At 32.5% G+C, this 25,009-nt stretch overlaps 1 long non-coding RNA gene across 1 annotated transcript; it reads right to left on the bottom strand.

Moving 5' to 3' along the window:
• Positions 1 to 15,635: 15,635 nt before the first annotated feature.
• LOC118204691 (uncharacterized) lies at positions 15,636 to 24,087 on the bottom strand. Its single transcript, XR_004760854.2, has 2 exons — positions 23,637 to 24,087; positions 15,636 to 16,181 (listed from the first exon to the last, which is right to left on the bottom strand). It is a non-coding gene; the product is annotated as an uncharacterized LOC118204691 (long non-coding RNA).
• Positions 24,088 to 25,009: the final 922 nt, after the last annotated feature.

Here is a 25,009-nt window from a genome sequence, read left to right as displayed (position 1 = left end):
TTAATTTTCTATGGTTAAATTTCCTTCTTACTTTTTCAGCAAAAATTTATTAGTTAATACAAAATATGAAAGTAAAGACTATCCTTCTTTCCATCTTGCGCTCACAGATCATTATGGAAATATGCATTTACAATTATTAAAGCCTAAAAAAAGCATGTCTGCGATGTTATCGTCATGTGATGATTTGTAGATACTTTATTTTTTACCACGATATTTTCGACGACGATGTTTTTAAACTGCGAAATTTTTGAACCGCTTTATTTTGAACGACGATATTTTGTATCACAATGTTTTAGAACTGCGATTTTTATCTTTGCTGTGTTTTTTCCTACCATGTTTTGTATTACGACGTTTTCACCTTGCGTTGTTTTCTTCGCGAAGTTTTCGTCCGCGATGTTTTCGGCTGCAACCGGTTCCTTTAATTTATCTTTCAAATCACGCTTGCAACTGCTCAACAATCTGAGTGACTTAAAAGCAATAATTGATTTTCTCAGTAATTTACATATTCGATTTATTTTTAATTACATATGTAATGGATATAATTTATAACTCACCTAGAACTCAACAGTAATACATCTAATTGGTGGTTTCTATATACATCTGCATCATTACTTTAACTAAGATATTACTAACTTCATATATAACATATATTGATGTAAAATAAGCGTTTATTCTACGTCTAAGAACGTTTTTAATGATTTAATATTTCGTAAGAAGACCTTTTCTGCTAAAACATTGCCTTCAGTTAATATCTCAAGCCTATATTGGCGATAACCATACGCCAACAAGTCAGCGAATTTAACACGATATTTCAGACTGAAAAACGCAATAAAACTTAATCAACCTGTTGGGCAATCAAAATACTCAACTGGCCGAGACACGTCACCGACAGCGCAATAAGGTTTGTGGCAGTGAAAGTTTTCAATCGTCATTCATTACCAGGATATAGTATGCGTTTAAGAGCGGAGGATCATATATGTATGTGGATTTAAAATTGTGAAAGTACTAAAATGTAAGATTAAAAAAGTGCAATCTGATTCTTCGAATTCTAGCATAACATATGGCAGCTGTCATTTATTGTATATATGAATGTCAAACGTGTTCATAATGATTATTATTCAGACTAATGTAACTACAGTTAAGTAAGAAATAAATCGTTATTTTTCATAAATTGGGAACCTACTCATGGCGATACACTCCGAAAGACTTCAGGTAACATAATTCAATAATAGTTCTGAAAATCATCTACAATTAAGTTTAATCCGTTTTTAAGGGTGATCATTTAAGGAAGATTTCACCTTATTTCTTTTTGCATACACATTATATTTAAGTTAAAAAAGGCCTCAAATACGCTATTTTATTAAATGTATATATATATATATATATGATGTACCAGCTTTAGTCGTAGCTTAAATTATCAGACGATAAGTTTTTAAAAAAAACAGGATCCATTTATTATTATTCCGTAGAAAATAGCAGTTACAAAATCAGATATCCGGAGTAAATAAAAAGAATTACTAATAACTTTTTGTATGTAGATTACTGCATCGTGACATTTAAGAAAAAGCCCCGATATTCTTTTGCGAGTCCGTTTATAGCCTCTGGAAAGGCGCAGCTTCCAAGAAATGACGTCAGCCAATCCAGTTCGCTTTAAATATTTCCAGAACATTCTATAACTGTACGTGTAGAAAAGGTGGGAAAAAACAACTTGACTACGGTGCTGTGGATTTAATTCCACGTACTTTCTAATAAGATAACGTCGCCATTAAAAATGAAAAGAACAAACAGTTAGAATTTTTAGTGTATTCTTGACTATGGAATTTTATTATTACATATATACATATAATTTAATAAATGAAGGTTATAAACCGGCCATTTGAACACATCAAAAAGGTTTTATATGCCAAACACTTCTTCACTTCAAATTTTCACATGATTTCTCATACAAAATACGCTGATTAAAGTAAAATTTAATGTAACTGCAATCAAATACACTAGCTTTGGATTACAGCAAAGGCACTATGATTACGTGTCACTGAAGTGGTACATTTGAAAAAAAAATGTGTAAATTGAATAACTCTTATTTATGTTGCACCTATCTCCCAACTACATGGCATCACAGGTCTCGCTTACAGGTGGTGATTGGTTTGGTTTAGTTTATTTGACGATTGGTTTTTTTTTTCTTCCTTTGAGAACATACAGACTCCCCGTGCACCACATATGTACAACACGGGGTTTACAGAAGTAAGTTAACTAGAACATTAAAGGTTACATGTATAAATAAACATTAAAAATTACATGCATAAATAAAGCGAACAAAAGCAAAGAACAGCAGCCTGGACTTCACGAAAACAGATACGTTCACTGGCCAAGTCACTAAGAACATTTTCAAATCGTTCTGTAAGCATAATCTAGGGCCATCCAATGTAGGGCACGAGAAAATAAAATGTTCCACATCCTGAGGAACTCTTTTTGAACATTCACATAAATTGTTTGATCGTAGATTAAAACGAAACAGATAACTTGCAAATTTACCGTGACCAGATAAAAACTGAGACACTTTAAAATTTAACGAGAGGAAAGACTCGGAATTCAGTCTATGGTAAATTGAAGGAAAGAACTTTTTGGTGACTTCCGCATTACAAGATGAAATGTATTCCTCATTCCATATAGCTAAAAGCTTTTTATAATGAAAGGACTTCCAATAACTCTTTGGAATGCTAATGTTGATATCAATGGGTAAATTTAAGGCATCTTTAGCTAAGAAATCAGCTCTTTCATTTCCGTAGAAACAATGATGAGCACGCACATAAGCAAAGCAGATATCAATACCTCTAATTCTAAGTGAACTAACAGTTACTAAGGTTTCGATAACTAATTTATCGCAGCTGGTAATACTGTTCAAAAGTTGAAGAGAAGAAAGAGAATCAGAACAAATAAGGTACTTTGAGGACGACGATTGGTTTGGATTTAGTTTATTTAGGAAAAGCACGCAAGGGCTATCCGCGGAGGGATGCCTTCATGGAGTACTTTCTGATGGAACTGGGTCATATACACTTCACACATAGGGAAAAAACACGCTGATAGAGTTAAATATCGGCAAATGGTAGAAAGTTATATGGATGGGGCAATAATATGTTAAAGAATTGCAATGGACCCTCTCGGGACCACTGTGTTTTTAACAGTATCGTCTCCGAAAGGGACCAGTTTTTCTGAGAATAAAAATAAATATTGGTATTAAACAACTTCGCTTAAAGACTATCAGCTCCACAGATGACTAAAATCCTCTGGCACTGTAGGTGTGGGCATGTTAGAAAATATTCACTGCATTTTTCATTTAAATTATCAAACAGGATTTTCTGAATTTGACTGCGATTTATCTAAAGTGGAAACTGTACATAATATTAGCTTTTATTTCTGTAATCCTAAATTTCTAAAATGAGCTTCGTTAGTTGGTTAATTTTAATTAAGGCAAAGCATACGAAAGCTATCTGTCGTGCGGAAAACATGTTCTTGAAGAACTTTTGCTTTGCATACGTGAACAATCGCGAAAACGCTCAAAATGAATTAAATGTGTAGCCATTATACTTATTTGCTTTCAGATACATTGAATTACTTTGCAAAAAAAATTACAAACGCAGTGTACAAAACGGTTATTTAATGCACAAAAAGAAATTAACCGCAAAAGAAGTGAATAAACCGGACAGTTATATATATTTTACGTTTCCGCAGCTCTATAGAATATCGAGAAGCAGATCACGCAACCTTATTCATCAGACAGTGCCACAGTGAGTGCCTTCTGACCAAGAATGTCTAAAAGGCCTAAGCAACTAACGAGACAGAAAGGAAACATACGCATTAGTTAATGAGTATTTGGCGTTTTAGAAATAGATCAGCAGAGAGTGCGTCGCATCGAGGAGAACGACAATACGTTCAGGAAATAATCCAAGAGTGAGGATTCCTGTCACGACAGGCGCTATCATCAGCGACAGATCGAAGTCGATTACTTTGTTGTGGGCTTCTCGATCAGATTGTCCCCAGGCGTCTCTTAGCGGATCTTGTAACAGTCACGATTTCGGCTCGATCATGAGCCCATGCTTACACGGGAAACCGATTCAAACAATGAGTACGCGGTGATAATTTAAAAATAACAACGGTATCGAATTGTGTCAAATCAGGTTGGCCGTTTCATGCTGAGAGATTTATTCCGGTATTGTTCTGCAGCATCGTTCGACTGGAAGAGTGCATACTAAAGCTATCTGTGGACAGTCATTGCCGAATACTGCCGAACGTTAGTCACTGCCAAACTGCCGAACGTTATTTCCGATAGACAATCTCGCGCGTTGGAGATAAAAATATTTCATTCGGCGCGGCGTTGCCACTACTGGCTTTGAAATTGCTGAGTTTGTTAATCAAAAATTCATTAAAGTTTTACAAAATATGAAATAGATAATAAAACATTTCGAAATTCGGGCTTCCACGTACCCACATTCGGGTGGAGGACTACGCTATTCAAAACTGGATGGCTCTAGATACCGTTGCTTTTTCACAGTGCGAGAAACTTGCATACATTCATGCAGATTCTTCATTATTTAATTTCTTTAAATATGATACAGGGCGATAATCTCTTTTTCTCTCTTCTTTCCTTTTGTGGTCTTGAGGGGGTCGACCCTTTATAATCATATGATCCAGTGGGACTAGGAGGATTGGGTCTTCCCTGTATTATGACAGGGCGATAATATTTGGTGGAAATTTTTAAAAAGTGATACGCCATTTATAAGGATTCAACGCAAAATGCCTCTTCCAGAATAATATCCCGTTCTGGACTAACGTCCCTTTTGAGTTAATAATATGTACTGTTACTAACACATAAATTATTCACCTTTTCTGTTACGGGGTATCAGAAACCCCTATAGCGACAATGTTAAATTGGTCATTTTCGATGTACCTTTTCTCAAAATCTGCTGTAGATACAAACTTGAAATTTTTTCTGTAATTAAAGTACACCTATCTAATTATACTGAAATGAGCGTTTGAAACATTTTGAATTTTAGAGTAAATTACAGAATATTTTGTTAGGCATAGTAAAATTTAGCACTTTTTTCACACAAAAAAAATTTAAAAAAAAATTTTTTTCTAAGTTCATTACAAAAGGCTCATTTCAGTAAATATTAGGGAGCCTAATAAATAAGCCATAAAAAGTTTAGATACCTGTGAGCGGTAGTTCCTGAGAAAAGGTACATCGAGTATAAAAAAATCCCGTTTGGAGAAAAACGCGTTTTTATGTAAAAATCCTCATTGATCGAAGCAGTAGATGACAAATTAAAACTAGATTTTTTTACAGTTCTAATTTTCGTAGAGATTAAAGAATGGTCTTTTTAGAAATATAAAAGTGTAGAGAATTTGAAAATGCAAAAATCCGAAATTACAATTTTTTGAAAATTTTGGGGTTCCAACACCCCTTAAGTTTTTTTTTTTTAAACTCAACTCTTTCAACAAAGTTTAGGACTATGTTTTACGTATAATGCAAATTTCAAAACTATCCACTAGGTGGGATATCCACACCTGAGAAGAGAACAAAAAATCTAACAGACAAGGTCACATTCCTTCATTATTATGTACTTATTAAAAAATCGACAAATTAAACAATATGTATTTATCATTGAAACAAGAGCTTTACACTATTTCATCTGGAACAGACATTTATTATTAGCTGTAATTAAAATAACCCACAAAGTAGAAGAAAAACCTCGCTTAGGAGAATCAAACACATACAGACTCGAAATTCATATTCACAATAAGCATTTGAAAAAGAATTAAGGATGATATTTTCCATTATAATAATTATTACTGCACTTCATTTCAGCAACACAAGAAAACCAAAAGCTTTCAATTACAGGACAATAAGCTACTAGTCACGAGTAAACTGTTTAAATGGTTGCATTTCTACTGCATAAAAAATTAAGAAGGATTTCAATTTGCTAATATCACGACCAGGAGGACTTTCATTTGAAAACAGCTAGCAACAAAAATTAACATATACCTTTCGATATTAAGTATATATTACTCACAAAAATGGGTAATGAAGAGTTGTTCTTTTTGCTGTGCATAACCTTTGAAACATTCTTGAAGAGGAAATTGTTACATGCAGTTAAGAAACGTAACACGATGCATAACGTTTGGATCACCGCTGGACGCTTTTCGTGACGTCACGATCTTGCCAATCTGCCATTGTTATTCTAACGAAATTGCTAGAACACATTAAAACTGCAGAATGTAAATGTCATTCGGGACATCATTGTCAAAGAATTTGAAATCTTGGTGTTGCGTGCGGTTTGTAAATTCCGGATTGCTTTCCCCAACAAAAATAAGGTTACAAATTTCTCTTTTGAACTGAAGCGAAAGTTCATTCTACTCTTTTCCTATTCAAGCAGGAAATGGATTAGGAGGATCTGGTACGCGGATTTGGTAGTCCTAGGCAAGGCAATAATTTTATTGCGGGGTGAAAAAAGGCAAAAAAATTGCAGGGTAGTCGCGGCGTGAGTAGAGAAAATTCTCGAAACTTTCGTGATCTGTGATATACATTAAAAACAGCACGAAAATTTCGGCGATCGAGTACTTGTATTACCACTGAGAGGGGGTAAGGAAGAAGGCTGTGATTTATTGGAAACAAAACAAATAACTAGTACGTAACTAAATAAATATTATAATTTTTTAACTGAAATTCATGTTCATAAATCTTGGCATGAGCAGACTAAAATCACAAAATTTTCGTAATCTTGGATTCACGCTGAAAACAGAAGGAATATTTTCGCGGTCGAGGATTCATATAAAGGTTTAAGTTAAAAAGTAATTTACAAGAAATAAAACAAATAACTCAGAAAACTAGCATATTATTTAAATAAACATAATATTTTATTTTTAATTGATAACACGCTAAGCAAAAACAGGTTCTAAAAGTACACTCATTGTCGTTATTTTTAATCAATATTATAATTTGATTGGATTGTGCTTGTATATAATAACACATTAAAATTATCTTCATTAAGTAACACTTTTTGTTTTTATATAATACAGTGGTGGCGAAAATTGCGGACACTTTTGGAAATTTTTATGTTTTTGAACTTTGTATGCTTATAGAAAATGTTACGTTTTGCAAAATGCAAACTTGTATATATCACTTTAAAGAGAATTTATTACAGAATTCAATACAAAACACAAAATTCAATTATTGCAATACAAAAAAAGTTATATGTACATTAATATAAATAAAAAACACAGTTATGAAGTAGTTTGTAATGTCTAGCTTTCCTGGTCAATCACTGTTCTTGTTCTGAGAACCAATCAAATGTTAGTAACTGCCAGTAGAAGCTGACATCATGTTTACACTTGAAACAATCCATTATTTTGCTTTGTTCTGTAGAAGGAGGGCCTGTTTCTTATACACTGCAATTACAAGTAGGAATTTTTGTAAAAAAATTTAATATTTATTCAAGAAGCAATGACATCAAATAAAAGAGTAGATTGGACACCTAGAAAGAGATGTAATATTATTGTGTTACGAGAAAGTGGACTTTCCTATGCTGAAATTGTAAGACAGGTGGGTGGTTCAGTGACTACATCTGGAGTCCGAAAGTTTTGTTTACGATATCAAGAGACAAATTCAATAAAAAACAAAGAAGGAAAAGTCCGAAAAAGGTGCACCTCATCTATTGATGACAGAAGAATAAAAAGACTATGTCTCCAAGATAGAAAAATGTCATCAGCGGATATCAGAAGTGATCTGAATGATGCTGGTATTTCTGTCAGTTTAAGAACAATCAGGAGAAGATTAACAGATATTGTACTGAGAGGTATAATTCCACGAAAAACGCCTTATCGTAATTTTCAGCAACGAAAAAAAAAAGACTAAATTGGGGAAAGGAACACATTAATTGGACAGATGATCAGTGGTCACAAGTTATATGGAGCGATGAAACTAAGATATCGTTATTCGGTAGTGATGGGCGAAAATATGTAAGACGTAGAATAGGAGAAGAGCTACATCCTGACTGCATTCAAGCAACTGTGAAGAACCCAGTTAGTGTTATGATTTGGTCATGCATGTCAGCAGATGGTATTGGTAGCCTTCATGTCATCGATGGGACACTGAATGCCAGAAAATACATTGACACTATTCTAGGACCAAAACTTCTACCTTCCATCAGAGATCTTATTCCCAACAATGCTTCGTTTATTTTTCAGCAGGATTCTTCTCCTTGCCACACGGCCAAAATATCGAAAGAGTGGTTTCGTACAAAGAGCATTAAATTGTTGTTATGGCTAGGAAACAGTCCTGACCTCAATCCTATTGAAAATTTGTGGTACTGTTTGAAAATTCTTGTCCGAATGAGGCGCCCATCAAATAAAAGGGAACTAACTGAGGCTATAATTGTTTCCTGGCATCATGTAATAACGAAAGAAAACTCTTGTCAGCTCAACGAAACGTCGATGTGAAGCTGTAATCAAAAATAAATGGTACCCTACTAAGTACTGATAACTCACTGCAATCATCACTATCTAATGTATGTCGATAACTATTATCGTTTAACTTTTTTTGTATTGCAAATAATTGAATTTTGTGTTTTGTATTGAATTCAGTAATAAATTCGCTTTAAAATGATATATAGAAGTTTGCATTTTGTGAAACGTAACGTTTTCTATAAGCATACAAATTTTAAAAACATAAAAATTTCCAAAAGTGTCCACAATTTTGGCCACCACTGTACATTATATATTCAGTTTATCTTCATAATGTAACACATTTTTTAAAAAGAATTATTCGGCATCGAAAGGCAGAGATTGGATTATTCTCGTATACGAAAGCTCACGAGGCTTATCTGCCTAAGAGGACAAGTTCTTTCGTAGAGGATGTTCTAAGAGAAACTGATTCGTATTGAGAGTTACACGTGAAAATTCCACGAAATATATCCGTAGAGCCAACCAGTTCGCTTAAGCTCCAACCAGGTCGAACTACCAGTATTCAGCGCTCTGGAAGAGGCGACAGGGAAATGAAACGACTTTATATAACGACGTTTTTTTTCGTATTCCAAAAGTCCAGCCCATAGCCCGAGCGGTAAAGTCGCTGAACACTGGTAGTTCGGTCCGAGGTTCGAATCCCTCGAATGGGCTGGCTGCATGGGCGTTTTCGTGGTTTTCCTCATGTGTAACGTGTATACGAGTTAGTTTCCCTTAGAAAGTCCTCCACGAAGGCATCCCTTCCCTCAGGCAGATAGCCCTCGTGTGCTTTGCCATAACTAAATACACCAAAAGTCCAGCAAAATTTAAAGTAATTCAACTGCTGGTTTAAATTTTGGTATAAGTTTAATTTGCAATGTATTTTTGTAGAAATTCTAAAAACAGCAGCTTAAAATTATTTCAGTATAAAAGTAGGCTAACAATTATATAACAGAAGTTTATTTAAAAAAGGGGGGACAGAGAGGAAGAGGAAGGAAGTTCAAATTCGCAGATTTAATTTCTATTTCGGCATTCGCGGAAAAAACTAAAATTCGCTAAATTACAGAAAACCTCCTTTAAGTTCGAGAGAATAATTGCAAAAACTTGCTCTGCTATTAAGTTAATATCCCAGTCATAAGCAGAAGAAAATGCAAATTTTGCAAGAAGCGTTGAAAGAGAGGAAATGAAATTTTGTGACATTTTCGCGGACACGCAGCGAATTTAGCTGATATCTTCGCGATCAGGTGTTTTAGAGGATTTCCTAAAATGACTTCAGTACCTTTAAGGGGAGAATTATCGTACAAAATACATGTAACTAGCCCTTTTTATTATGGAACTATAAAGTACAAAAGAACGCGTTAAAATTATCGAGATTTTCCATTCTTGCCAACGATCAATTGTTATGACGCAGCGTAAATATCGGCAGTATTTTAATTCAAAATCAGCTCCTGTGGTAGCTGATCTTGTGGGATCCTTCATGATTAGGAGTTTGGTCGGTCGTTTTGAGGAACTGGGTTCAATGGCTGACCATCTTCGAATAGGTGCCTATCGAAATATTCGCACTGAAGAAAACGTGGAAACTGTGTGGAAGAGTGTTGCAGATGATCCATCTGTCTCAATTCTTCGTAGTTCCAGCCAATTGGGCATTTCCAGAACGACAATGCATTGAATTTTAAAGTTGGATCTTAAGATGTACCCATACAAAATTCAAACTGTGCAAACACTGCTACCGCAAGACCACCAACAACGACGTGGTGTAATGGAAAACGTGTTAAAAAGAGTCAATCTCTGTATCGAGAAAAATGGTAGACTTTTGTCTCATGTCATGTTTCATACATAATTTCCATAAAATATATTTAAGGGGACTCGTACACCTTAAAATTCATAAGTTCTTCGAATATGTGACTGTTGCAAGAATCGGGATAACTTATTTATTTTAAAAGATATTACTTCCAACTTTTTACAGCTGACTACATAATATAGCTGCTTTCTGAAATAGTCATCAGAAAGTTTGTGTTGCCACAAATATTTTTATAATTTAATCCGCTTTGTGACAACATTTTTCGTCAAGTTTTCACCTTGCGCACACAGTTTAAAACATTCTGTTGCATAATTTAATTCCATATTTAATATATAGCTTTTATAACATTTCGAAAATACTGTAAAATTAAAATTCTAAGAATGTCGTGTTAAATTTTTATTTTATTTGGAGTTGAGTTTACAAAACGTATTTTATTAAAAAAATCTGTAATGTTTTCGTGCATAAATTTTGTTAATACTAAAATATTCATCAAATTTTTGGTTCACTTAGAAAATAGTGCCCATCTAAAGAATTCCATGAAATTTGAAATACGTACCATTAGCCATTTTTAAAATATCATGCGCGCAAGGTGGAAACAAGGCGAAATATTTTGTCACAAAGCGGATTAAATTACATAAATATTTGTGGCAACACAAACTATCTAGTTACTAGTTTCTAAAGCAGCTATATTATGTAGTCAGCTGTAAAAATGTGGAAGTAATTGCTTTTAAAATAAATAAAATATCCCAATTCTTGCAACAGTCACATATTCGAAGATCATAAGGGGTTTAAGGTGTATGAGCCCCCCCCTTAATGTATAAAAAATTAATCAAAATAAGTGATTATTACAAGAGTTATACATGTTTAATATTAGTAGGTCACTTTCTATTTAAATCAACAGCAAATGCTGCTTTTTGAAAAAAAATCAAGTTATGACTTGGCGAAGATACACTGCACCAAAAAAGGGGTCCAAAAATAAAAAGCCCTGAATAATCCAAGATATAAATAATAATAATGGTAGAAAAATGTTGGAAAAGAATAATGACTGATAAAAGAAAATCAGAATCTATGAAGTAACATATAAATGCATTTAAAGAAAAAGCACTAGCGATACAACTCAAAATCAAAACAGCAATAAATAAGGGAAAAAAAAAAGATTAATTTAAAGTCAAATTTCACCTAAATTTAAATTTCATATTAACGTGTATATTTTTTCATGCACTTAACGCGTCTTATAAATTTATTTTCAAACGCATTTCTAAGTCTCATAATAATTTTTCAAATAGAGTATTCGCAAAATGGCCATAAGCTTTATGACATAAACAATTGATCTTAACGTAGAAACAAAGCGAATAATAGACGATTGCCATAATATTTATCCGCTGTTTTCTAGTGATACATCATACCTACTTGGATCAAAAAGGACTCAAGTTTAATACCTTTCACCATTCGAGGACAAGAAAGTGCTGAAACCATTTCTCCACAAATGCCTCGATATTTTTCTTAAAAAATCTGGAATTGATCCTAGTAACATTATTTTTATTACTTTATAGGAGGGTATTATTGTAGCATGAGAAAAAAAAGAAGAAAGTGGAAGACTAAGAAATTTCAAGGAATTTACAATATGCCCTAAATTTAAAAAAATAAAAAATAAATAATGCTGCAGATTGCAGATGTCAAGCTTTCCTTAAGCGCATCAATTTCTTGCTACAGTTTTTACAAATGGTCGTGTGCGTGCAGTTTAATTTATTCATCGGGAATGGCCAAAACATTTCCATCGTTCAGCAACCTCATCACCAAGAACGCTGCCTCTGGATGCTTTACAGGAGGCATTAGAATTTGCCCGAAAAAAAGGAAAGTTCTGTCTAAATTTACAAGAAAAACGGATCCTAAGCTTTCTTTCCCCTCTTACAACCAATTTTCCAACAAGATTTTCTGCTCGACATTGTTTTAAATTCCCCGCTGCCATAAAAGAAATACCCATGCCTTCTCTCGGGATTCAACCCTGAGTCCATGACTGTGGCAATCAGTTCCATGCCAACAGGACAACAGTAAACTAATCTTAGGTGCATTCATCATGTTTGGAAAGAATATAAATAAGTGAATGAGAATTATAAACCACACATTTAAACAATGCAAAAACAGTTTGCAGATTACTAGTTAGTTCTTAAAATATTTTTTTTAATATGCAATTCGATAACAGGCCAAACAGTTGAAAATGCTAAAGCATCAGAAGATCGTCTTCAGAATTCTTAGCGTCATTCAAAATTCATTAAAAGCGTAAAAAATTTACATTTTCTAGTACTTTGGTATTATCGCAATCACTTTGGTAGAAGTCGTCATATTTTCAGAAGTCGTCAAAATGTAGATATCATGTGCATACAATTCTTTACGCAACCATATCGATAAGTTTGAATAACCGTCGCCATTTTGGTCCATACTGTTTTGGCTATATTAGAAGCTCTTAAAGGTATATTACGATACTTTTCAGCTGAATTTTGAAAGCTACGCTTGTGGGATTTGCCTGCAAACGAAGAACATTCTGTGAAATCCTTTCAGAAACATAATATATTACCACAAAAGCAGGAATGTTCGGTTTCGCATTTGGATGATGATGTACTTTGGAAAATAACCGTTTTGGAAATGAAATGTGAAAAAGGCGTAACGAACAAGTCTACATTCGAAGCGGTAATACGTTTGAAAATAGTCGTCTGCCATTTACTTCAGCAGTAGTCAGATTTATATACTTTTAGCGCAAAGAATTAACCAGCGTTAAATTTTGCTTGGAGGCGTTAGAAATGACCGGTAAGACTGTGATAGACAGAATAACTACATGTGGGATATACCATTAGTAAGTAGCTTTTTAAATTGCTTCCGGGATAAATATTGAACTAAAATTAAAATATGTACCTAATAACATGTATAATACAAAATAAATATTTTTCTCCGACTTTAAATTACCATTAATACCCTTTTTCTTCCCGCGAAACTGATCTCAAATAAAATCCCAGTTTATGCCGATGCGATAAGACCGTTCCTCGCATTATTCAGGATAAAAGGTGAACACGTTATTCAGGGATCCTCCCCCCCCATTCGGAGGACTGAGGAAACCACGGGAGATAAAACATTAAACGAATCTATTAACAAACCAATAATGAAAAGGCAGAATTCGCATTCGACATAGGAAAACAATACATAGCTAGCCACCTCGTAAGGAATTATGGCATTCTCCCGTGCATGCTGTCGTGGTCGCACGTCGAGCTAGCATTTGGAACAAACATGATATGGATCCCAACGCAGATACTGTAAATTTCCTTATCCGAAATGCCTAATGGTGTCTATAGTAGCGGCCGAACTCAAACTGTAATAGATGACAGCTGGCAAGTTGAAAATCGTGGACGTCGTCTCTGGTATGATCCTGGCTAATCGGGAGATGACTATAATTAAAGATTACGTGCAATAGAATTCTGAAAAGTAATTACGCACACTGTTGTGATTGCTAAAAAAGAATAACTTCCTAAATAAAAACAATACAAAGATATTTTTTAAACATTGAAATTAAAACTTCCTTACACAAACTCATATATGGTATAGATATAATTAATGAATTATTATGAATGCTAAGATTATATCTTCTTAATATATATAGTAACTCGGCATTATTAAATGTTACACATCTTACCACTCCATATTTGTTTATCACTTAATGTATAATTATATATTAATTCATAATAATTTGTACGATATATATTCTCCTTTTAAAATTTTCGAGTGCTGAATAATTCGAGTGCAGAATAACCTCAATAGCAGCTATCTCATTAATGATGAACTACATAGAAAAAAAAATCTCAAGATGGATGATTCATTAAAGAAAATAATTATCCATAATGGAAAGTGCAACATCATTTTCTAAACCGATCACAAGATTATCACAAGAACCGATCACAAGATCACGCGCCCCTTCAAAGTGGACGTAAGATTAATATGCAACATTCCCATAACTGCAAAGACTAACACATAAAAACGTTTAGTAAAATAAAAAATCTGATGTGTACACCACATGACTTCCTTGTATTGGAATATTAAATAATACGCATTTTTCTTGCATTTCATTTAAACTTATTGGATTGAATTAAATCTTCTTCGCCGACAGCGCATAAACCACAATAGAATAAATGCATTCTTTAAATTTCACTCTAGTATTTGTTTACCATAGCGACACTCTGGCGCTAGATTCACTTAGCAGTATTAATAATTATATAACTGTTAACTTATATAATAATTATATAACGGAAACTATATTAACTGTTATATAATCCAATAATTATATAACAGTTAACTTATATATTTCGTTCACATTATAACTCATAATGCACAAAATTTATATCACTTAAAGAACAGAATTATCTAATCGTTGCCACATGTTCTATTCAAATAATATAATAAAGCTAGAATGATGTATAAAAGAAATTAAGCAAACAAAACAAAAAAGAAACAGTTTTTCACAGACGATTGAGTATTTCTCATTCAATTAATTCAGTTCTCACTTCGCGAGAAGGCAAAAATACATAAAAACTCAAAATATCTATATTAAAAATTAAGAAGTAAATCTTAAACACTTATTTCCTCGAAAAAATTCCAGAAAGAATTAAGCATGATTTAATTGGCAATAATAAATGAATGCGTTATCTTTGTTGTTGCGAAGCTAAGTTTCTCTATATTGGCAACAAATCCACTAGTCTCCTGTTTCAAATGTAAACATCCATGGCCGCCATAATAAAAAGGCTTAGCGGCACTTAGACAACTTTAAAATTGTTGATAATTCTAAAAATATTGCATACAGATTTACTAAAGGCATAAAAACCTTAACCGGAATATAAAAACAACATAATACAATCATTTTTAAAGCAAAAAATGTACAATTTAAAAACATATAAGAGTAAAGAAAAAGCCGGGTACGTTTGGTACGGCCGATTGCAACTAAAATACGAGGTGCACATCTACATGTTATAGCAGTCTTATATACAAAATTTCAACGTTCTGAGGCTACTCGTTTTTGAGTTATGCGAGCTACGTACGTACGGACGTACGTACATACGTTCGTACAGACGCCACGAAAAATTCTCTTCAGAATTAATTTTAAAGCAGTTTTACAATTTTTTTTGAAGGAAAAGAGTATTTTATTCTGTCCTTACGTACAGATATCACGAAAAAACATCGTTAAATTGCATTCGATAGCGCTCAAAATGGATATTTTCGTTGAAATATGCTGCCTGAATCTTTTCGCGATTACAATACTTCCTTTTTACTTCGTACAAGGAAGTAAAAAAGACAGGACTAACAAGAGATAAGACGAAACTTTAATTTCTTATTTATATTTTATATTATACTCAAAACATATTCTAGATTTGTATTCAGAAGCAAAAAGGATAAATAAAAAATTAAATTTTGCTTTAAAAAAAGCAGCATTATTTGATCATTTATGTTACAAGACAGAACGCGCCAAATCATATTTTTGCAGAAAGATACATGTGCCAATATTCGACAGCCATTAACACATAGAAGACGGATGACCGGAATATAGGTCAGAGCTAAATATAAAATTAAATTTTGCTTTAAAAGAGTAGTATTATTTTATATTTTCTGTTACAAACTTTATATATGTATGCAATCCTTGGGTCGATAAATTGAAGACCATAATACTAAACTAAAAATGATTCCTAAGAAAATAAATAAGTCATAATTCACATCAAAAGCTATAAACATATGGAATATATAACACTTTCTATCAGACATATTTTCTAGAGCAGTGGCTCTCGACCGTTTTTGCCTCGTGCAGCCGTTTTACAATTGCTGAACAATCATCTCCCCTTCTTTTTCAAAACTAAGAAAAAAAAATGCATTTAATTTTATATTACTTTAATGTGTTTTACAAATTAAGCAAGAAAACGTTGAAGAATACCAAAACTAGAATATACGAAGTGTTTTATATTCATAACTTAAAACTAAATACTCAACAGGTAAATAAAAGGCTGACCATATCTCTCCCCCGAAACTATGAAATTCCTCCCTTGGGAGAGTCCCATCTGGTTCAAAACCCCTGGTAAAGAGAAAGTTTTACCATTACATATTAACAACCAAGGTTACTGAACGCAAATTCAACCTACTATGCAGTAACCTACGACTGACATGGAGTAATATATTCAACCATTCTACATGCCACATAACAATCCGAATTGCATAAATAATGTTTACTAACATATTCCAGCTTTTGAACGGTATCTATAATGTCTTAGTCATACTGCATTAGAATAACTGCACATACAGCAATCAATTGAAACAATACTACCCAAACCTTCATTAACGAATCTGAGTTCTATCACAATACATAACATTCATGTCATAATATCATAACGCTTGTCTATGTAAGCTCAACTATTCATATTTTAAATACAGAGACAATTCATACAGCTATTTTTAACTCCGGATGCAATGGAGAACTGATTCAATGAAATTTCAATTTTTCTAGCCCAGGACAGAGAGATTTCGTTTTCTTTTTAACGCCTGGAAGACGTGTTATATTTTGCAGTTAATGATCGAATACGGCCGGTTACAAATAGGCATTGTTGCCAATCGACGATGTGGAAAATCATTCATTTACAGCGAACTCCCGATTTACCGTCGATGATAGCGACGATGACGTCTTCGGTTAATCCCAAGATGGTTTAAAAATCACAGGAAAGTGGAATGCAATAACCTATACAGTAATTAAGAGAAAAGTACCATAAACAGTTGCTACATGTTATAACAGTCCTATACACGAGATTTCAACGTTCTGAGGCTATTCGTTTTTGAGTTATGCGGTACGTACGTATTTCGCATACGTTCGTACAGATGCCACGAAAATTCTCTTCAGAATTCATTTTAAAGCAGTTTTTATGATTTTTTTTGGAGGAAAAGAGTGTTTTATTCTGTCCTTACGTACAGATATCACGCAAAAACATCGTTAAATTGCATTCGATAGCGGTCAAAATGGATATTTTCGTTGAAATATGTTGCCTGAAACTTTTCGCGATTACAATACTTACTTTTTACTTCGTAGAAGGAACTAAAAAGCAGAAACAAACGCTAACGCTTTTAAAAATTTAATTCCTTTTTTGAGTTGAGTTTTATTTCATACTGTTTTTGTTTCATACTGAATTTTGTTTCATACAGGGTAAAGCGAAATACGTGAGACATTTTCAATATTTTTTAGTTTAAAAATGATAGTGTAAAATGTATGCAAAAATAGAAAAGTAATTTGTATAAATAAAAAGAACATTATTAAATTTAAAGATCCTTTAACGGATTATATAATAATTCTGGAGTGTTTTCATGTGTGTTTAGTAATGCGCTGTGTTTATCATTTAAGCTGTCTCTTCGGGATACCGAGTATTTTGTCTCTCCCAATTTTTAAGTGTTAAAATTACTCGAAAGGGAGAAATGCACGACTAAACAGGGTATATGAAAAATCACTAAATATTGCTTAAATCAAACTGTAATTCGAAGTTTTCATTTTTTAAATTCATGTAAAAATTCCCGAAATATTTCGTCAAATAAAAAAAAGTCACTTGTGAAAAAAATGTTCAGAATTTGCTCTGTTGTGCCTTATTAAGAAACTTTGCTGTAAATGAACATCCTTCATCCAAGATCTCTTTGCACCTTTATTTTTTATTAATAATTTACTTATTTTAGAATGCCATGTGCGTAAATGTTCATTTACATATATTACAATCCAAATAAATAAATATAAACTTTAAAGAATGCAGCTATTAATTTAAAACTCTAGTCCTCAAAAACACTTAACTTGAATACGCTGAAGAAGATACTGAAAATGAACAGTAGTTTTCACTGTTTAAAGAGAGCACGTTACACGTTTTCCAACCCTTTTTGAAAAATTAATTAATTTCACTTGTTCCAGCTCATTATAAAATCAATGAACGCTCGAAGATGATCTTCCAGAATAAAATCGCTTTCTTCAAATTAAGGAAGCGTTTTAGTCTTTAACCTAGCACTTCAAATTCATATTTAACAAATTGTATATTTTTCCATCTTCTCTTTTAACTTTTTATTCCTTATAAATAATATTCTTCTAGGCTGAAGAAGATTTACTATTAAAAACTCACATCATGTAAATAAAATTCTCAAAAAGTCATCTTTTCATGTGAAATTATCATTTTTATCTTTCGGATATTATCATCAAGTGATTTATTTTTAGAAGATTTTTGTCACATATACATAACCCTTGTCACTCAAAAAATAATAATCACACACATGCAGCCAACAATAATTAATCATTAATGTTTAATAAGCGCTGGAAATCTTATTACTCTGTACTATAATGGCTTTACAGTCTGGTGCTGGTCTGAACTAAAACATACCAAACGCATCAAACATCAGTATTCAAGTGCTGCAAGGTCTACCAGTGGCGTGTGGTTAAGACTGCTGAATACTGGTAATTCAATCTGGAAACTCAGGAAAAGGGGCTGGCTCGTGGCTGGCATTCGTGATTTTCCCCATGCGTAACGGGATAATGACCCAGTTTCCCTTCAAAAGTCCTCCACAAAGGCAATCCTCTTCATAGGCAGATAGCCTTGGTGGCTTTGGCATATTCAAATAACCTAATTAAGTGTCGCAGCTAGAACTGAGACGGAATAAAAATATACTCAAATGCGAACCGAGCGGTAGATATCCTGAATACTGGTAGTTCAGTCCGGAGTTCATGTACCGGCGAACGGGATGGTTGCATAGGCGTTGTGGAGCAAGTAATAAGTAATAATGCGAGGTTCTTCAGGCTTTTTTCCAGCTTTGACCCTTTTGATAATATGAAAGATAATAATACCAACATTGTGATAATAATACCAACATGTGTGTTGATAATAATACCAACATGTGCGTGTCTCACACACACATGTTGGTATCTCTTTAACGTGAGAGTATTACGATTTTAAATATCAATATTTTATTACTTTCAACTGCATGTATGATTACTTATTCTTGGTTATATGTATACGCACATTATACTCGTACACACATTATACATGGAAAAAACTACAAAAACATCTATGCAGAGCCGCTTCGCCGCGACTCGAGCCCCGAACCCCAACTACCAATGTTCAGCGTCTTTTGCCGCTCGGCGGTTGGTGGGCCAGTATTAAGTGTTGCATACATTTATATATTTTTTGCTGTATTCTTACTGAGACGACTTACAAAACATTTTATTTTGTATTTCAGTATTGATTTTTTTTTTTTTTTTTTGTGTGTGTGTGTGTGTAACTTTATTTGTTAAGTATCGCATCCTTAGCAATTACACTACATAAAAATTCAGCAGCAAAATTAAAAATATTTAAAAGCAGCATACGTTCAGAATTCTCGATACATCCATAATTCTCGATACAGAGTTAGACGTTGCCCTATATATATATATTTATTTATATATATAACTAATTAAAGTGAAAAAAAAAACCGATTAAAGATCTATGTGGTCAAAAACTTTGCGCATTGAGCTGCAAAATTTTGGAAAAAATTAAAAGAATTTTCCTAGTTCATACGCTAGAAAGTTTCTTAGATACTGTGGTTCCATGAAAATATTAACATAAGTATAAATTACTTCACCCAAGTCTTACCGACTGATATTATTCAAAGCCCCTACTGCCGCTAAGAATTTTCGGACACCCTACACTTCTGAGTCAGACACGAAGAGAACACTTTGCCAACTCCCCCACTAGACAGAATGTAAGTTACTTAATACCTTTTCTGGCCTTTATATCTTCATGTACATTCACTGATCTTATTTATATTATTTTCTATATTATTTTTATATTATTTTTGATTTGTTTTTACAAAGTTTGCATTATTTATCTTTTTTTATAATCTTCTATGTTTATTTCAACTTTACTTTGAATTCGATTTCATAATGACAATTTCCAATGTTTAATTTCTACAAATAATATAGTACTCAAATGCATAAACATGAAAGTGTCGGGGACGGTTACTCGAGTTTAATAGGATTTCTCTACAGTAATTGATTTTTACTTCAAATTGAATTGACTAAAATGCTTCATAAGAATAAGTTCTTTGAGTATCAGCATTGGTTCATAATTCCTACTATTCGCGGAAATATTTGGCCTGACTAGAATTGCCGGTTTGGCTTTAACTTATAACTCGAGTAAAGACGAAACACTTTCGTATTTACGTATTTTTATCAATTATTGTTCATTGAACGGGAGTTGGTTTGTTCCCCTTGAAAAGTCAACTAATTTCCGATCAATGACAATGATTACATGTTTTAATTTTTCCTTTTACAATTGAAATTTTATTCTTCGTGATGATTTAACTCCAGTCCCCGTTAAAACATTATTAACATTTTGCTTTCAAATTACTTCAAAACATCTTTCAAAATATAACTTACCAGTATGGATGCACACTTTTAAAATAATTCTACTTTAATTAAACTTAGGAGATAATATAATCAATTAATCAATACTGTTTAGGAAATAAATAAATATATATATATATATATTTCTTTGAAATCTGGTCTCGTAAAATAGTTATCATAAAAAAGAACAACGTGTATAATGATTTTAATGAATCCGACTATTTGAAATTTCGTAAAACTATGTAATATTTTTAATCAGACATCTCAATGATTTTAATGCATTTTTATTTACCTCAATCATATTGAAATTAGAAAAAATATTCTTAAGAATTGTGTTTATTGCTTTTAAAGCGCTTAAATTTGTTACTCAATAACCTTCGAGATTAAAATCTCGAAGTTAAATATCTTAGGCTTTACTGAATCGCAACACACTGGGGCATGAAAAATTAAAGTACTGTTTCCAGAAAAGACCAACACATTGCTTTCAAATGGCCAAGTTTGATGATTAAAACTGAAACATAAATATGTCACATTTTGTCGAAATGATAACAGTATGGTACGCTGGAGATAAAAATGTTTTATTTCAAACAGTGTTGCCACTTCTCGCTTTCAAATCGCTCAATTTGTTAATCACAAATTCCTTAAATTTGTACAAAGTGGAAAATAAATTAAAAAAAAAAAAATAAAAATTTGGTAGCTATGGGTGCCGTCATTTTTTCACAATGTGACGAACATATATACATATACTTCATTATTTATTTTTTAAAATATTACTTTGCGATAACATTTGGTGGCAACAGTTTGAAAAATAAATTGAACACAAAAGTGATACAGACAAAAATGCGAATATGAAGACCAATAGCATGTCTGATTCTATAAATATAAAAATAAACACTAGCGTTCATATAGATGAATATGAGTTGCTGAGAGTTCAATGACTCGATATTAATCAACGCAATGATATTTGTCTTATGTAAAAACAATTAAGTTTAATAAATATTGAACATAAATATCAAACTTAATTACACTAATGTCCCTTAATTGTATTTAAATTCCATTAATTAAATATTACAGCAGAGAAAGAAAATATATTTTCAATTTTATTGCTGGAAGGGAAGGAAGAACTTTTTTAGTGTTACCCAGTGTTGTTTTCCAGTGCATTTCTAAAATATTGCTGCACAATAAATACGTTATTACTTTAATAATTATACAGCAATTATTCTTGGCCTCCGACTATTTCTTATTAATGGTTTATTTAAATAGTCAATTAATGGCAATTTTATTCATGTAGTGTACTTGTGAAAAAATGATTAGCGCGCTATTACGCAAAAAATTATTCAAGAATTTACGTTAATTATATAGCAGTCGTTAATAAATATTGAACTGATTCACTTATTCTTAATTCCTTTAATACAAAAATGTGTAAAGCAAAAAAAATCTTCATTGGGTTATTGTGACCAAAAATTTACAGCCACCCTCCAAAATTTTACAGCCATTTGATACTTAAATTGATAAATTGTACTCATAGAGTTTCATCTCTTCATATTAATAAAGTATTATTTATTATATAATAGCAATATATTTACAAAAGCCTTTTGGAAAACGGGATTTTCCCTGTCAGTAAGGGGTTCAGTAAATTTTAGAAGAATCTTGTGACATTTTTTAAACTATATTAATTTAAATTTATTAGATTTAATTAATTTAAATCTTAGTCGGAATATTATATATGAAGAATACTTTTATATAAAATAAAAAATATATATAAAAATTTGCAAAAAAATAAAAAAAAAAAGAATAGAGAAAGAGAGATGATGCAGGGAGGGGATTGCAATGCAAATTAGGAAACATTCTTTCATAACATTTTCCTCTGAAATCCATGCCATTTTGCCCCAAAACGGCACTTTTATTTGTGTAGATGAAGTGAAGAATTATTATTATTTTCTTAGCCAAACAATTTTCAGTGACAAAAACAAATAAAGTGGCTTTATTATTTACATAACACCGAAAACGAATACTGTGTTTATGCACATCCGCATCATACATGTTGAAAGAAAAACTTTACTTTTCATTATTTTAAAGACCATTATAATGTAGTTCATGAAAATCGACACATATCAATTTATGCTTAAATTGTGACATTAAAATATCTTAAAAAATAAAGTGGAAGTAAGTTTAAAATGTTTATTATTTTTTTTTTCTTTTGGTTATCAAATTCACCATTCTCCAAACGTTAAAATGGAATGATGTTCAAGTTTTATAATATTACACATCAGTTTGTAGCTAATAATTTTTAAATAATAACAAACATCGATATAATTAAGAAATTGAAAAACAGCAGACATGTTTGTTGCTTGATTACTTAAAAATATTACGCGTTGCGTAATTTCTAAATAAACAATGTTCTCCGTAATTATGTACGTACACAAACTTAAAATTTACATCCACATATTCTTTGGAATTAGGAAATATCAACTTTAAAAAAAAATATTTGGCATGGATATTTAGTACTTCGACAATTAATATTACTATTAGAATATTCATTATACAATTAATCGTTACTGTTTCCTGTTTAAGTAATTTTCTCCAAAGGAACAACATTAAATAATTTTTCGAAGAGCTAGAATATGCGACTCGGAATAATCAATTTATTAGTTTTAGCGCCAGCAAAAGTTACTTTGTAGAATAAGTGTCCGCAATCAAAATTAACTAAACACTTAACAATAGTTTGTTTATAACGCCAAACTCCACCAAAATCTTTTTTAAGAACAAAATTCTAACATCTGCATCATAGTAGGTGTTTATATTCTAAGTGGCGGCACAATCGATTAGAACATAGCGCCTTCTCGAAGAAAACTGTCCATTATCTTTTAACTGCTTTTGTCTCTCTTTCTATATTCCACATTAAAATCAAACTCTTCTCACCTGTATAGATGAGCTGCATCAGGAGATGAAGGATAGCCCTCTGCAGTTTTCTCCGTGAATCCATTTTCGCGGGATTATGCAAAATATCAACAAAAAAAGTATGATAAAAGTTTCGCAGACGATTTTGGGAAAAAAACTCCTGTCCTTGTCGATCGAGCTAAATTCAATAACAACTTTCCTCAGAAATGTAGTCAAAGAGACAAGGTACGTAAAAGAAAGGAAATAAAAATCCAACCACTACAGAACCACAACACGGTATCAATACTCGGCGCAACTGTACGGTAGCATGTCACGAATAGGAATTTTTCGGTCGAAATCGAAGCGCGTACACTCGACCCGCCAGCGGTTGCAGCTAAGCGGCGAAGAACCGTGCAACCGGCGACTGCCGCTAGTCACCCCTTTCCGTAGGCGCGCGAGCGTCGAGATCGTTGGCGTCATCTCGCCAATCAGCAGCGAGTTGTTCCGCGACCGAGAAAGAATAACTTCGCCAAGCGAGTTGATCGATTTTTATGTATTGAGAGAACTTTATATTCGACAACGATTTTAGGATGGACTTTGCGTGATGACGAACGAGTTCTCTCGGGGAATCTCTACGGTTCAAAAACCAGTTAATTTGAAAATTTATTTTCGTTTTCAACCGGAAAATTTGTAATTCGCAATATTTTTCGAACGAATTCGTAGGTACTGGGTTACGTTCTGCAAAATTATTCAAGAGCTCAGTAATTATAATCTTCGAAAATCATTTTTCTCTGTTTCATCAATCAGTCTTCAGCGTTAATTGATTGCCCCCTTTTTACAAAACTCAGTTTATTTATTTATTTATTATTTTTTTTCCACTGCTATAATTCGAAACTTTTAAGGAAATTTTAATAGAGATTTTGATGTGTCCCTAACTCAGAAAATATGGTATTTTTTAATTAAAATCAAATAACTAAGTGTATTATCTTTTCAAATGAAAGGCGAACTAATATTCCTGTGTCAAGGGACTTATCATCCTTTCAACAGAAATACTTTTACAGATGAAAGCATTTTAAAAATGAGATTTCTATATTTCATTACGTGTGTGTAATAATATGATAAGTATAAAATTTTGCATAAAATTTAATATAAAATTAATATAGAATTTAATATAAAATAATAAATTTAATGTGCACCATCTTCTCTACATATAATAAAAGAAAGAGTCTGTCTGTGTGTGTGTCTTTCATTCGCGTTGCGAGTAAGCTAATAGACCCACGGCTACGAAATTTGGTACATAGGTGCATCTAGACAAGAGCCAGTGCACCTCGAAGCGATTTTTTCGAAATTCGAATTAATTTTTTTATTTTTTTTATTTTATGTTTTGTGACGAAATCGCGTCATTTTGAGACATA

This window comes from Stegodyphus dumicola, chromosome 5, assembly GCF_044657685.1.
Source record: "Stegodyphus dumicola isolate Sdum_Otavi_A_Nest chromosome 5, ASM4465768v1".
Classification (NCBI taxonomy): Eukaryota; Metazoa; Arthropoda; class Arachnida; order Araneae; family Eresidae; genus Stegodyphus; species Stegodyphus dumicola.
Note: the sequence above shows the minus strand (reverse complement) of the source record. Positions and strands in the feature narration are given on the sequence as shown.